Genomic DNA, 14,295 nt, shown 5'->3' with positions numbered 1-14,295 from the left:
AAGACATCTCATAAGTCAGCACTAGTGAGGCATCCAGCTGCAGCCCCAGCACCACCACACTGCAGAAGAGAGGGGCCTGCTGGGAGGCCACGGAGTGATTTAAGGAGCTGCAGCACACAGTGTGTGATGGGAGGCTGGGGGAAGTAGCACCATTCAGCCTGGAGATGACAAGACCAAGGTGGGATTGCCATGGCAGCTCTCCACCACCTCCATGGGCCTACTAAAAAGAGATCCAGGCTCTTCTCAGAGTTGGTCAGTCACAACAAGGAAACTTGCTTTGGGCAGAGGAAGAAAAGATTTATAGTGAGAGTGGCCAAGTCCTGGAGATGGAGCTCAAATCTTCTGTGGAAGATCTGTCCTTAGGAGATTTTCAGGGCTCAAACAGGAATCCCTGAGGAACCTGTCCTCACTTTAATGCTAGCTGCAATGGGTAGGATAGATCTCACAGAAATGATGGAGCATGGCCCAGTCCTCAAGAGTCTGTGTATTCAGCCAACTTCATTTTGGGGTTATTTGAGGTGAAAAATATTCATGCATAGCAATGCAGGCATACCCATAAACTTTTTCACAAATAACGATTTTCCATTATCATCTGCTTGGCACAACTGAATCCCGAGGACATAACTCATTTGCCTCATTAAAGAAAACAAACTTCTTTGCCTTTCAAGAAACTTTCCTGGTGACACTGCTGTCTACTCTGCATTTTGAAGGCTTTGTCTTACAACTCAAAGTAATGTTTATTATCAGGATTATTATACATTAGAGGACAACTTGAAATTTTGCAGTGAGCATGCACGTCTTCCTGTATTCTGCTTTACACAATCTCAGGCCTGCACAAGCATTGCCAATGTTCTTCCTTGAGACTAAACACATACTGATGGCCTCTCTTTTCCTTCTCCGTCATTTAAAAACAGAAAAAAAAAATTGTTTTGAGGCAAACAGGTAAATGCAAAAGATCTGGCTGTGCCGTCCTCCAGGTATAGTGGTGGAGCCAGTGAGGATAAGCTGGAGATCTATGAGGAAATGTAGTCCTACTTCACAGCTCCCCCAGCTGAATGTTGACCTCCAGGTGGGAGGGCTGCTTCCTATGCAGTATGCCTCATAACCACCAGAGGGGCCCCACTGCCAAACCACAGCGTGGGGCCATCTGTGAGGTGCTACAGCCTAAATCCTGAGAAGCTCTTTTCATCTGTTTTGTTGCTAGTGGTTTGTGGTGGTGGTTTTTTAAAGCCTGAGCTACCCATGAATATAAAGTCCTGTACAATTCCTCCATGATCTGAAAAGGCATTGCTGGTTCAAGGCAAAGACTCATAACAAATCTCTGACTCCCCAGATCCAGTAAAACAACAAGTTAGCAGATGGGAAAAGGCAGGTACATCTTTTAACTAAAAATCACCTTTCCTACAGATTTCCATGTTTGATTATGGATTTATTTCCTGCTCATGCAGACCCAGTCTTCAATACATATTTCATTACATTTCCTGTCCAAAAAAAAAAGGTACATTTTAACACCAGAGTTTTTCTTGAGCTATGGAGAAGAAAATAAGGTAATGTTTGCTACCAAAACTGAAGCCTACTTCAGAAGTACAATTACAGTGCAAGAAAAAGAAAATCAGTACAATTTCAGCCAGCCTTCTTTAATAAACCTTGTTAAACTCAAGCTTCAGCACCAGACCCGGCATGAAGTTGTTAAAGATGGAGCGATCTTTCTGTGGGAAATTTATAACCAGAGGAAACATCCTAGCCTCGGCATTTTTATAGCACCAATCCATTTTTAAATGGAGGACAAAGAGATCCAAGATATCAAAAGTGTCTTCTACCTTGAAGGAGGAAAATAATCTGAATCAGGACACCTGCCACCTACATGTTTACAACTGGGTGCAACTGCTGTTGCCACCACACCTTCGTTTTGTCAGTCAGTGGAGGAGGAAAGCATTTACAAGGTCTTGCTGGATTCAACCTACCCACCCTGGCTATAAAACAAGCAGTTACTGCTGCTCCTGTTTCAGTGCTCGTTTTTGCTGTTTGTCCTTCTCAGAGGAGTGTGTTGACAGAATAAACACGAGGAAAACAAACCATCTACAAGAGTGATGCGGACAGTACACATAACTCTCCTCAGAGGGGGCAACATTCTACACTCGGGGCAGCTGAAGGCCTTGGCCTGCTCTGACCCTGCACCTGCACCAGGCCACGGTGCCCCCAGCAGCCAGTGGCAGAGGTGTCCCCAGGGCTCCCCAGACAGGAACGGTGCCAGGACCTTGTGCAAAGCCACCACAGCACTAAAGCAGGCATCCACCCACGCTTCACTGTGACGAGCAGTCAGCTTCATAGGCCTCAGAGAACCAGCCAAGGTTTCGGGGGAGTTTGGTTCCTGCAAAACGCTCCCACCACATTACACAAGGCCAACATTTCCTCACTTCTCTGCTCTACATAATTGATGGCTGTTGTCACTGTACACAGAAAGCCACAAGGCCACACAGCATAAAGCAAATGTTCCTCACGCCTTTTCTGTGCTTTGCACACCTCGTTTTCCAAGTCACCAGCTGGCCAGTCGCCCCAGCTCTGCATCCTACTCCTACGTGCTCTGCCCCCAGCTGCTTTCCTTTAAGTGAATGTCCCACAGACTCAGTGCCCCAAATGAGAAGTGCAGGAAAATTATGTGCTATTTTCATGCAATTTATGACCAAATATTTTTGTTCCTCTAATTTAAAAAATGAGGGAACAATTTCCTCTAGAAAGTAACTGTGACAGAATTCATTCCCCCAACAACCTGCTATTTTGTTTAGTTTAAACATTAAAATAGAAACCTCAATAAGTGTTTCGTGGCCATTTAGCACAGTTAAGCTCTACTTTTGTATAGAGCAGTACCATTTCAGATGCCACAGTTCACCGACAAATACTAAGCACCATGTTCATGCAGGCTGGAGCTCCAGTTCCAGAGTTGTTACTGGAAATGCCTCTTTCTCCTGAGTCTCAGCTTTTCCACTGAAACATAATTAACAATATAACACATCACTGCAGCTCTTCTGCACTTCCATTTGCAAACAAACTGGTGCTAATCTCCATCAGAACCCAACATTGCTTGTCTCCTCAGCTTCCCTCCCTCCCTAAATTCAGAGACATAAATATACAAGAAAATGTGTGAAGACACTTTCTGAAGAAATGGAAAATGGAAAAGGGTTGTCTGCTATGTTCCTCACTCAAAAAAGCCTATGTGCCTTTTAGACATTGCAGTCCATATGCTTATTTTCTTAACAAGTTTTGAAACTCACACACACTGACACCAGACGTAGCCATGCCTTAATATTCCTTACTCAGCTTAAGGGTTTTTGTTTCTTTGTTTGTTTTGTTTTTGTTTTTTTCCCTCCCTACAGAATTTGCTTCTCTGAACAATCCCAGAACAACTCCAACTGATCACAACTTAGGTGCTTGCTGTGCTATCTGCTGGAACTGTGCAAGTGCAGATCCCAAAACATCGAGCTGTTTTTAGCTCCCACACCACTACCTTAGGCTTAGCATCTGCCCCCTCATCACATCCCATTTAGTGATCATCCATCTATCCTCATGTTTCTGAACATGAGGATACATGCCCTACACTCTCTATTGCAAGATCAAACCTTAAAAAGGTCTCCAACAAAGAGCATGTGTCTCCATCTGCTCCTATCAAGGCCTCTGACGAAAAATATAGGACAGGACAACACGAATACCAGAAAAATCAGCACTAGGTCTTACTCTGCACATTTATTATTTTTTTCAGCTGTCTAGATTGGCCCATTTTCTGATGGAGCAGCTCAGAATGGCATGGAGAGGAGCAGAGCCAGATGCACCTGCCAGCTCAGCTTCTGTGTGGTTTGGAATTGTTGCCTTGGAATTTGAACCCCTCTTCTACACTGTGAAATGTGGTTCAAATACAAAGTCACGGCCTTATCAACCTGCTTACAAGCTTCTCATCAAGAGATTGGGTGTCTTGCACCTCGGCAACACAATTCTTCCTCTCACAAGGACAATGTGATTAAATATCTTTCCCCTGTGTTCATCCCTCTTTTAACAACACTTGTACCTTCTAATTCAGCATCAGACCTATTACATTGAACACTTGCCTGAGCTTTCCACAAGCTCTGGAAAGCACCAAGTATATTGGCATTTATTTGCTATTAGGCAAGAGTTTTTTTGACCTCACAGCTCCTGGTAAGACACCTGAACAAATAAGATAAGTTTAATTTCAAATGGTAATTACACTTTATCTTTACTGGGCTCTCCTTGTCTTCTAAGCCTAAATTGCTGGGCTGCCTCACTCATCACAGACACAACAGATCAGCTGCCATTTATACATACACTTTGACTCACATCAGATGGTAGCTAAACCTGTCAGCCCCACTTTCCTTCTTTTAAGAAATACTGCCACTGGAAAGCCTTAACAAGAAAACTGAGATTGCAGGAAATGTCCTTCACTACAGAGACTACAGTACCAGCTGTTAGCTCTGTTCTCCAGTTTTCAACCAGGTGTAGTGCAGGAAAAAATGCATTCATTCCTACCCTGACAGAGGCAGGTCTGCAGAAAAGCCTGGACTCAAAGTTCTGTCTTTTTGGTGGCTTTAATCAAATACAACCAAAACCAAATCAGAGGATGGAGAGGGGGTGGGGAGAGTACCTGCATGGTCCAAAATCAGAATTTACTTTTTCTAATATATATATATGCTTTGATTCAGCTCTAATCTTACATACTTTCTAAGTTCTAGGCAAGAAAATTATATATATATTTTTAAAGTACTGAAATAAGGAAGAGATACAAAATTAAAGAATGACCATTTCATAATGAGTGCTTAGGAAACTTTCACAGCAAAATACTTAAAGCAAGAGCTGAGTAAACAATTATGTTTTGGAAGTTCCCTTTTTTTTTTAAAAAAAAAAAAAAGTACATCTCTGCATCACATCTTTCACTTTTTTTTTTCCAGAATATAAACTTGCATTTAATTTTAAGCAATAGAACTTAAAAGTTATATGTTTTTATACAAGTTTAAAGAACAAGCAACTTTCCATATCATTATGGTGCAAAGTTTTAATTTATATTGTTTGGATGTGAAAAGAGGTAAATATCACTTCATGTGAAGTTGCAAAATAGGTCAGCTGGGTACATTCATTCAGCTTCCTTCTACACTCTGTAGATGCTTTACCAATTACTAATTCTTTCTAAAGAAGTCTCCAAATGAGTTTGTTCCTTCTTTGCATGACATAATTTAACTCTCTACAAAGGCCGGCTTATTAACCAGTCACTTAATTAACACAGTGACTATACAGCTGAAGGTTGTATTATTTCCATTAAAATAGATGAGTTTCTATAATAGCATTCAATTTCCATGGCAAGATGCATGAATTGTTACAGTTCAATCAAAACAAGCAATTGTCTCTACTTAAATATGATTACAGCAAGTAAGCTTCCATTTGGCATTATTTTTTTATAACCAGTAAAGCTTAATTAATTAGTATTTATTTATTTTTCTTTCAAAACTTGGTAGAACAGAAACAATACACTGGCTCTATTGGTAAATCTGTTTAAGAAAAACATCATCTCGTTTATTCTATTTTAAGTGCTACTTCCAGCTAGCTTTAAGTAATGACAGTCCGGAAGGAGCAAAGGTACACAAAAGTGAGATAATCCATTAATAAAAAGAACTGCATGGAGAGCAAGTATACTCTCTTCAAGCTATCACAGATAAAACTACCAAATTCAGAACAGCAAAAGCTACTGTCATCCTCTCATCATCCTCTTCCTCATAAAGGCATCAAACCCTGGCTCTGTGCTATGAGACTTCCATATTCAAGTGGAGAGTTTACAACTACATCAATAAAAGGACTATCCATTAATAATCAGGAGAGATTTTTCTTCAATTCAATTCCTTTCACAATTCTAGCTGTTCCAGCAAACAAATGAAAGTTCAAGGGGAAAGAAAAAAAAAATATTGCTCATGCACTCATCTTCTTAAGCTTTTTTTAAGCTCTCCACTGTAAACAGCAAGCACCATTAGTGACAATTTCTGAGTAATGATGGGGAAAAGTGAGGAGGTGGTTGAAAGCACCGCTGGCTTGTTAATGCAAACAACCTTATACTACTCAGGGAACATATGTGCAATCACTGTTTATGAAGCAACTTTGACAACACTGAAAGGAGCTTTTTGCTTTATGTTTGTTTAAGTGAGACTATGTCTGTTTTAGAAACAATTGCTTTTATTTTGCCATGTGCACACGTGCATGTGTTAAACAGAAGCAAGACACAGTCTTAATAACAGCCTAGCGAGTGGCTGTCTTCTCTGGAGACTTCATTATCATGAGATTTCACTGCACTCCAGCTCCTCTGAGAAGACACTTAAAGAGAACACAAGGATGGTGGTGTAGAATTTCTAATATTTGAGGTTTCCAAGAAGAAAAACAGGAAATATATTTCAAAGGACCTAACCCCACTGAGGGACCTTTTTCTTCAAAGCCTCAAAATCACGCCATTACAAGTGATGCCGTCTTCTAAGAAAGCAATAGGATTAGTGTTTCATTTCTGATTGCAGACCATAAGTATCACATGCTAACACTTAAGCAAAACATGTTTACAGAAATTCCTGCCTATTCATAATACCACATTGTGCCTTGGAGAAAGCTTCTCTTAGGTCAACAAAGGCAGCAGCTAACTGAATTAGACTTGAAGCCTGAAACAGAGCACGTGCAGCACACTTACAAATGATTTTACATAAATGAATTTAGCCATATTAAATATATTGATAATGTAATCTCTTAAAGACAGGGACTGTGAAACTCTATGCTGTTTAAGTGCCTATTTGTTATTTATTATTAAAGGTACTTGTCACTGGCTTTCTTCTAGTCTGGGAAATTAGGGTTCCTGTTCCCCATTACATTATTTTTCATGCACAGATGGTAATATAAACTTAACAGCAACTTCTCAAAGGCTCAGCTTTGAACTTCAGATGATGGGATACCTGACAGCTGTGCCTGGCTGGGCACTTGGTATGTCCCCGTCCCAACAGGCAGCAGGCTCAGTGCTGAAGCCAGGCAGGGGCTACTCTGGGCTGTGTGGGACTGGGGGTAGAAACCCTGAGAACTGTGCCAGTGGCCTTCCCTGGCAGCCTGTCCCATGGGGAGAAAGTTTCTCCCTGAATCCGCTCTGAGTCTCCCTGGGTTCAGCCAAGGCCCTTTGTCTCCCCAGCTACTTCTTATACACCACCTCTCCCAGGCTGGGCCAGTCCCTGTCCCTCAGCATCTCCTCACAGGGCAGCTGCTACGGCCCTAACCCATCATGCTCTTGATGTCCTATGAGCTCTAGGTACTCTTGTTTCTCCCCCAGGGGGAAGTGCATCCTTTTTAATCACATTGACAGCCCTGGTGAACTGGGCTACAGAACCATGATTCCTTGCTTCAGGGGTGGAGCTGTGTTCCTGCATGCAAGCAAGGCTCTGCTACAGGCAGGACTGCAGGCAAATCACTGTGCCTGTCCTGTCATCTCATCATCCAACTACAGTTTTTCTCTGTAAGAGCATCCCATTTGCTCTGGAAAAGTGGCAACAGAAACACAGAGCTCTATTCTGCTCCTCAATGCCAGAACGCTTTCCCTTTTTTCCAAGGACAGTATATAAAGCCAATCCTCCAGATTTTTATTCATTCAGCAGCGGAAAAGCTCCAGCACTCCCACTATACCCTAGATTTAAATTTAAATGAAGTGCCATATGATTGCCCAACATCTTGTCACACCATCTGCCAAATCTAACAGTGCTATTCAAAACTGCCTAAGCCCTGAGAAATATAGATATACTTCAGGTATTGGGCATCTCTTTGTATGGTACCATGGGGGAAACTCTAGTTACATTTCAAATACTGTCTTCAGAACTGCTTGTCCACTCAGAGACAGAACTTCTAGACACCATCTTCCCAACTTCTGTTCCCTTTATCATTCATATCTAACCAAACCATGTCCACAACAGACAGAAGAGATCAAGTTCTCCACATAAAAATACATGTACCTACACAGCAAATCTTGCCAACACTATTTAATGGACACTCTCTTAATTAAAGACTCTAACATCTAACTTTATAGTTAGTAATTACATATGAACAAAGCATACCACATATTGCCCAAGAATTATAGCTATTTTTGGTGAGGAAGAAGGAGGACATATATACTCACCTTAACAATAATCTCCTTAGCATCACACAGTGGTATGTGACAGAGCACTTTCATTAATCTGTACGAAATATGTACCAGCTGCCAATACTTCTGATTCTGTCTAAGAAAATACCTTGTAATGAAGACTTCGTACTTATCAATGGGTGAGGTTTTTAGCTAGAGAATACAAATAGCACAGGACTCAAAGCTAGGCAAAACAGAATTGAAAGGAGATGTCAAGTCTGAGTAGAAAGGAATATATTACCCAGACAGAATACAGAGTTGCATGAGGTTTATTAATGCTTGTCTAGTATCTCAGTCACCAAATGATGGTATAGACATCATGAAATACACTTTAGGTATTTTCTATAGCATATATGAAAATACTGATATCAACAGAGCTTCTAAGACAACACCAAGAGGTTTCAGGATATGTTATGTCATGGTGAAGATTTACAAGCTTTAATGCAATAAAGTCCTGAAACTATAAATAATCAGTACTACTAGGGTTCTGGACATACACACTGGAATTTCCTCCTTCCTTTTCCTTATTTTAAGTTTTTGTGTTTTCTTTGTCTTTTAAGACTTATCACACAAGTACTGCTAAATGTTTTGTATTTAGAACTGCCTCAAAGTAATGGGGAAGGTATCCTCCAAGTTGTCTTGCTCCATTAAGAATTATAATGATAAAGACCAAACACAGAGATCTGAAGGCATTTGTTTTTGTCTTATAAAAATGGTTTGCGTGCTACAGTGACATTCACTTCTATACTTATTTCTGTTGACCTACTAGCCTCTTTTCACAGAAACAGAGGTGCCTAATGGCAATCCCATCCAATACCAACAGTAGGGATCTGGGGTTCAAATGGAGGAAGCTGCCTCTACCTAAGAGGTGCTGAATTTAACGTGTCTTCCAAGGACATTTCAACAACTCTGTAGTGGCGTTACTGAACACAGTTTCAGGTTGCTCAGGGGCCAAGCTTGTGATTTCTCAATGTTGTAAACCAGTTCTAAAGGTTCATAAAAAGGCTCATAAAAGGTGGCCTATTTGCCCACTAAGGCTAGAAATTAGCTGATGTTATTCATTCCCCTGTCCTACATCAGTGTGTTTAGATCTGCAGACATAAACATGGGCTACAAACCCACTTCACCTTCCTCTTTCGGATGCATTACGTGGACAGGAAGGGAAAAGCAAAGAGAGAGGAAGACAGCATGTTGCTAATTTTACATACACAGCAAATACTGCTTAATCTGGATTACAGAAGGAAAAAATAAAAAAGAAAAAAATGCTTTCTGATCAGTTATTGCTTCCCTGGGATCCTCCTAAGGAGAGCACAGCAAAATTGTAGATTTTTAATTAAGAGCTGCATCCTTGCAGCACAGTCTAGTACAGGATTGCCATTATCTTTCAAATCAGCAAGGAAAGATTTCTGCTATGTATCAAAGAAAGCACATGCAGGAGAGCTTCTACTGCAGATATTCAGCAATAATGGTGTTGTGGCAAGTTAGCTGCAACACCTCCTGTCCAAACACCCTAGCCTGGGTACATCTGACACAGCTCCACATTCAAAGATTGCTCAAGGTACACATCTTCCCACATGCAACAGAAATACAACCAATTTAGCAGAACCATCACCTCCCCTCACTGACACGGGGGGATTTTTTTTAGGCTGAAGTCAGCTGAGCTGCTTTGGCTGCAGCTGACCAAGCTAAAAGGCTGCTCTGAGCCCAGCTGCTGGCTTTCACACCACAACCCACTTTCCTGGCCTCCAAACCCAGGCCAATGCCCTCAGGATGTTTCCCTTTCTCTGCAGGATGTCACTGCCCTTCCTTCCTAGACCTGCCAACATAACCCCAGGTGTTTCCACACCCCAACAGATCTGCCAAAGAGATTCAGGTTAAGCACTTTCACTGGCAAGGTTTTTTAAGATCCTCCAGATCCAGTTTAACTGAAACAGACCGGGTAACACCTACATATGCTGCTACATCCTGTGCTTCTGAGAGAGCAGCAACTTCTGGTGATGGGTGGGTGTGAGAAGCAGCTGTGGGAGAAGCCTCTTCAACCAAATGGGACAAGACCAGAATAGAGTGGTTGTGCCTGGCCTTGCCTCAGGAGGTGAGCAGGCTGTGCCATGTGGCTTGGCCAGGCAAGAGCCAGGAGATCCTGATCCTTGAAAAGGGTTTAGATAAGGCTATTTGTCTCTGTGCAAGTATGAGAAGATGGGGTAGGGCAAGATGTTGCACCAGCATACGTTCTTGCTCCCATAGAAAAAGGTATTTTTATGTGCCTCCTTCCTCCTAAGCTGGTAGAATAGAGTTAAATTTAATCACTATATGAACATGATGCTCTGTACCAAGTGTGGAATGCAGATTTTAATAATATTTAAATGATTTCTGAAATATGTAAAGGAGAGCTTGGTGCACCTGCATTGAATGCAGATGAATATTTGACAAAAAATTAACACCACTAAGTTCTCTACACAGTTGATTTACTTTATGTATGTTCATGCACAGGCAGTAAGTCCAGGTGATATGATTTTTACAATAGGAGAAGACTAACAAATCAACTATATCAAAACTTTCTAAAAAAGCACCCAAAAGAATTTTCTAGAGAGGTAACAAAAGAGAGACAAAAGGCAAGTATTGTGATGGTATTGATGTTGGAAAGGCAATAAAGGAGAAAATGGACAATTGTGCAGAAATATAGCTCTTAACTATAGTTATATATCAGAACATAAGTCCCTGCTAGATAAACTTATGATGCATTTTAATAATTATCCTGTTATCCTTCTCTTGTCATGACACACACATTGTTATGACACCATGCTATGAAGAGAAAGCAGAACAGAAAGTTTGGGTTCAGCTGTAAGCAGAAGAAACAGCAGTGACGGAAGGAAACAAATTACAACCTAATCAAAAACTTGTAAGCAATTCAGAGAAACTGACTGGAAGAAAGTACATTTTATTGTGACCACAGCAATCAAGTGTTTGCACTGGGGCAAGATAAGAAAAGAAAATTACTGCACAGTCAGCTATCGACCTGCATTGAGAAGTATTAAATTATGGGTTAGGAAAGCAACAGGTCAGTTTATAAAGTCAAGGAACAACAGCAGCACTTACATATATCTCATTACCAGAAACATCTCAGGATAAGAGTTTATTTTGAACCAACTATGGAGGAGAAAAGGCATGATCAAAACCTCCTAGAGACTGTGCACTCCCAAGGAGCAGAGAAATTGAAAACTATAATCACCAACCTTGTGAGTAGCAAAAGCTAGGATGTTCAGCATCCTATGGAGTACCCACATGAATTTTCTAATGTCTAATAAGCTGAATGCTTGCTACTGCTCTCCCCTCAGTAGGGGCATCAACATCATCTCTCTTATCTCCCTGGTCACCAGCAGTCTTGAGGTTTGTAAGAATGTCATCACTTTGAAATCTCTACTCCTCTATTTATATTGGTTGAAATTTATCCCCAGGGGTAAAAAAAAGTTTCTGGTGGACAATGAGAGGAGCTATCAGTTGGACAGCATTATTATTTCAGCTTCATCTCTGTAGGAAACCAGGTCAAAAAATATACTCAAGACAGAAGGGAAGAAATAACATAGAGAAACCTCAAATTGAGAAAACTCTAGAATTATCAAGTCTAGTATACAATATATTATTTTATGTATGAAAAGCCAGATTTTATAGTTTTTCACAAATAGATCAGTATTCCTGACTTCTGAGAATTTCTGCTAAGCAATACTCTTAAGTTGCAATGAAAATCTGAATGATCTCCATATCCATAAAAAAAAATAATGCCAGAATATTCATTCATTCTAAAGCAGATATTTGACTATTCAAATACTTCTATCAGAAAAGATCACTTTCACTTATTTTTGTAATTTTCTCCTTTCAGTGCTGGTAGTTAGTCTTGGAGCAAAACAAACCCATGGGTCTGAGAGGCCAGCCTGGATGTCAAACAGTGGAATAAATCAGGCCATCAGCAAGCTTTGAGAATCCCAGACTTCTGAATGACAAATTCAGCTTTGGGATATGGCTAGACTTGTTGTCTTCCTGGCACGTTTGATACTCACGTGTGCTGCCTTGTTCTCCAGAAGGCGATGACTTCATTACATATCTTCTGAAGAAAATTCACTGCCTGAGATTACTCAAATATGAGTTGAATCAACATGACACAGTAGCAAGTGTCAAATCAAAAACACTACATCAATAATTCATGCTGCTGTAAGCTATTGCTCAATTCTAAATCCTCAATTGTTTAACTGCTCACAAAACTGTTTGAGAACAAGGAAGATGCTAGGAAGACATTGCAGTGAATGAAGGCTCTTTGGTGCTCAAGATATGGAGAGAGCACAGAAATTTCCCTCACTGCTCCCCCAAAGACTCACTTTTCCCCAAAAGAGAGGTCAGCAAGGTCCTGGAGCATCTTCACCAGAAGGAGAAATCAATAAAGTCCAGGAAAAGGCCTGGCAGGAGTTTAGAGAGTGTACAGTTACCCAGGAGAACTATCTTTAGCTTATGAAGTAAAGTACACATATGATTCCTCACAGACTGATCCCAGGTTTTAGAAACAAAAGAACAGAGGTACATTCTGAATGATGCACTAAAAACATTCATCGTTATACTATCAATAAACCTTATTTGAACAGAATAGATCAATAAATGGACACAAAGCAACAATTTTGCTCTTCCAGACATTAACAATATACTAAGAGATTTTCTACTTCATGATTTGCATTAATATTTTTACATTTGTCATGATTTTTAACTCCATGGATATTTTCATAGCATTCCCAAGCATGTTTTGTTGCTTTGCTTAAATTTGTTACTGTCTTGACATAGTCTGACAGGTCTCTATTCCAACAGGACTTATTTCAAAACACCTATGGAACCAAACTTTCTAATGGTGAAGTGATTGCTTTTAGAAGTTATTTGGATATCCCTAGTGACATTCCAATTTATTTTACCTCCATATAAGCATTTTTTATCAACCACAATGTAACATTTCACAAACATCGTAACAGAGACATTTATCATTTCAAAGGGAATATTGGCAATTGAAGCTAAAAACAAAAACAAAACCCAAAACACCGGATCATCATCATCCTTATGACTTCTTCAGTGAGGAAAGGTAAACAAAGAGTCATGGCCTTTATTTCAGATGTTTTCAGGTCTCTGTTCTGATGTGTTTTTTTGTTGTTTTTTTTTTTTTTTGCTAGGCACAAAAGGTGGTTAAGTTACAATGGGTAAGTCAACTCACCCTATATATTTTCACATTCACAATTCCTCCCTATGCTGCCAAAAAAGTCAGCTCAGATTTTCTTGTAAAAGTTTCACTACTTTCAAAAACTCAACCATTTAAGAATCTGGTATACCTGTACCAACCAAACAGCATGTAGGGTACATCAGCACTTTGGGTATTGCTGCAGGAATATATTTCTACTTCTTCCTTCCCTAAAAGCCCTTGCCTGCTCTTCAGAGCCCACAAAAGACTTTTTAATAGATGGAGAAGAGCATCCACAGGAACTGAATTAAGAAAAATTGCCTTACTGGCAACACTGTTGCAAACAGAAAGAAAAACTCTTGTCTTGTGAGTGGTCAAAATCCTGTCCCTGTAAGGACTTTGTTACAATTACAGAAAGATGAAAGTCAAGGATGTATTTTAACTAATTTTCCAGGACTGTCTTTTGCATCAACAAATTAAAAGCCACGTTACTTCGTTCTCTTGCCCGTGCGACTTTGAGCATGAAGCACAGACCTGACTTGTCAGAAATGTACTTTAACATCAGTGAGCAGTGCGGCTATGTGAATAACGCCGCTTATTCCCACTCGCTACTTTCCCGTGGCCTTAGCGCTGCTTAACTCTGCCGCCCGAACAGAGTACGAGAGAGGAGGAAGAAGAAAAGCGGCCGGAGCACCCCTGCTTGCCTGCCTGCCCCGGGAGCCCCTCAACTCAGCTCCCCCCCGACGAGACGCAGCCCAGCGATGCCTCCTCTTCACAGCCTCTCCAGGCGCTCCCGGAGCATTACCACTCCAATAAACACCACTAAACACCAAAAAGCCGGCCCCCAGCATCCCCCAGTAACCTCCAGCGTCCCCCAGTAGTCCCCAGTAGCCCCCGGTCT

At 40.8% G+C, this 14,295-nt stretch overlaps 1 protein-coding gene across 1 annotated transcript in view; it reads right to left on the bottom strand.

The window, feature by feature from the left end:
- Positions 1-14,295, bottom strand: part of PKIB (cAMP-dependent protein kinase inhibitor beta) — a 55,087-nt gene that overhangs the window by 40,668 nt on the left and 124 nt on the right. The gene's annotated exons all lie outside the window — the stretch shown is intronic.

The sequence above is a fragment of the Aythya fuligula genome, chromosome 3 (assembly GCF_009819795.1).
Source record: "Aythya fuligula isolate bAytFul2 chromosome 3, bAytFul2.pri, whole genome shotgun sequence".
Lineage (NCBI taxonomy): Eukaryota > Metazoa > Chordata > Aves > Anseriformes > Anatidae > Aythya > Aythya fuligula.
Note: the sequence above shows the minus strand (reverse complement) of the source record. Positions and strands in the feature narration are given on the sequence as shown.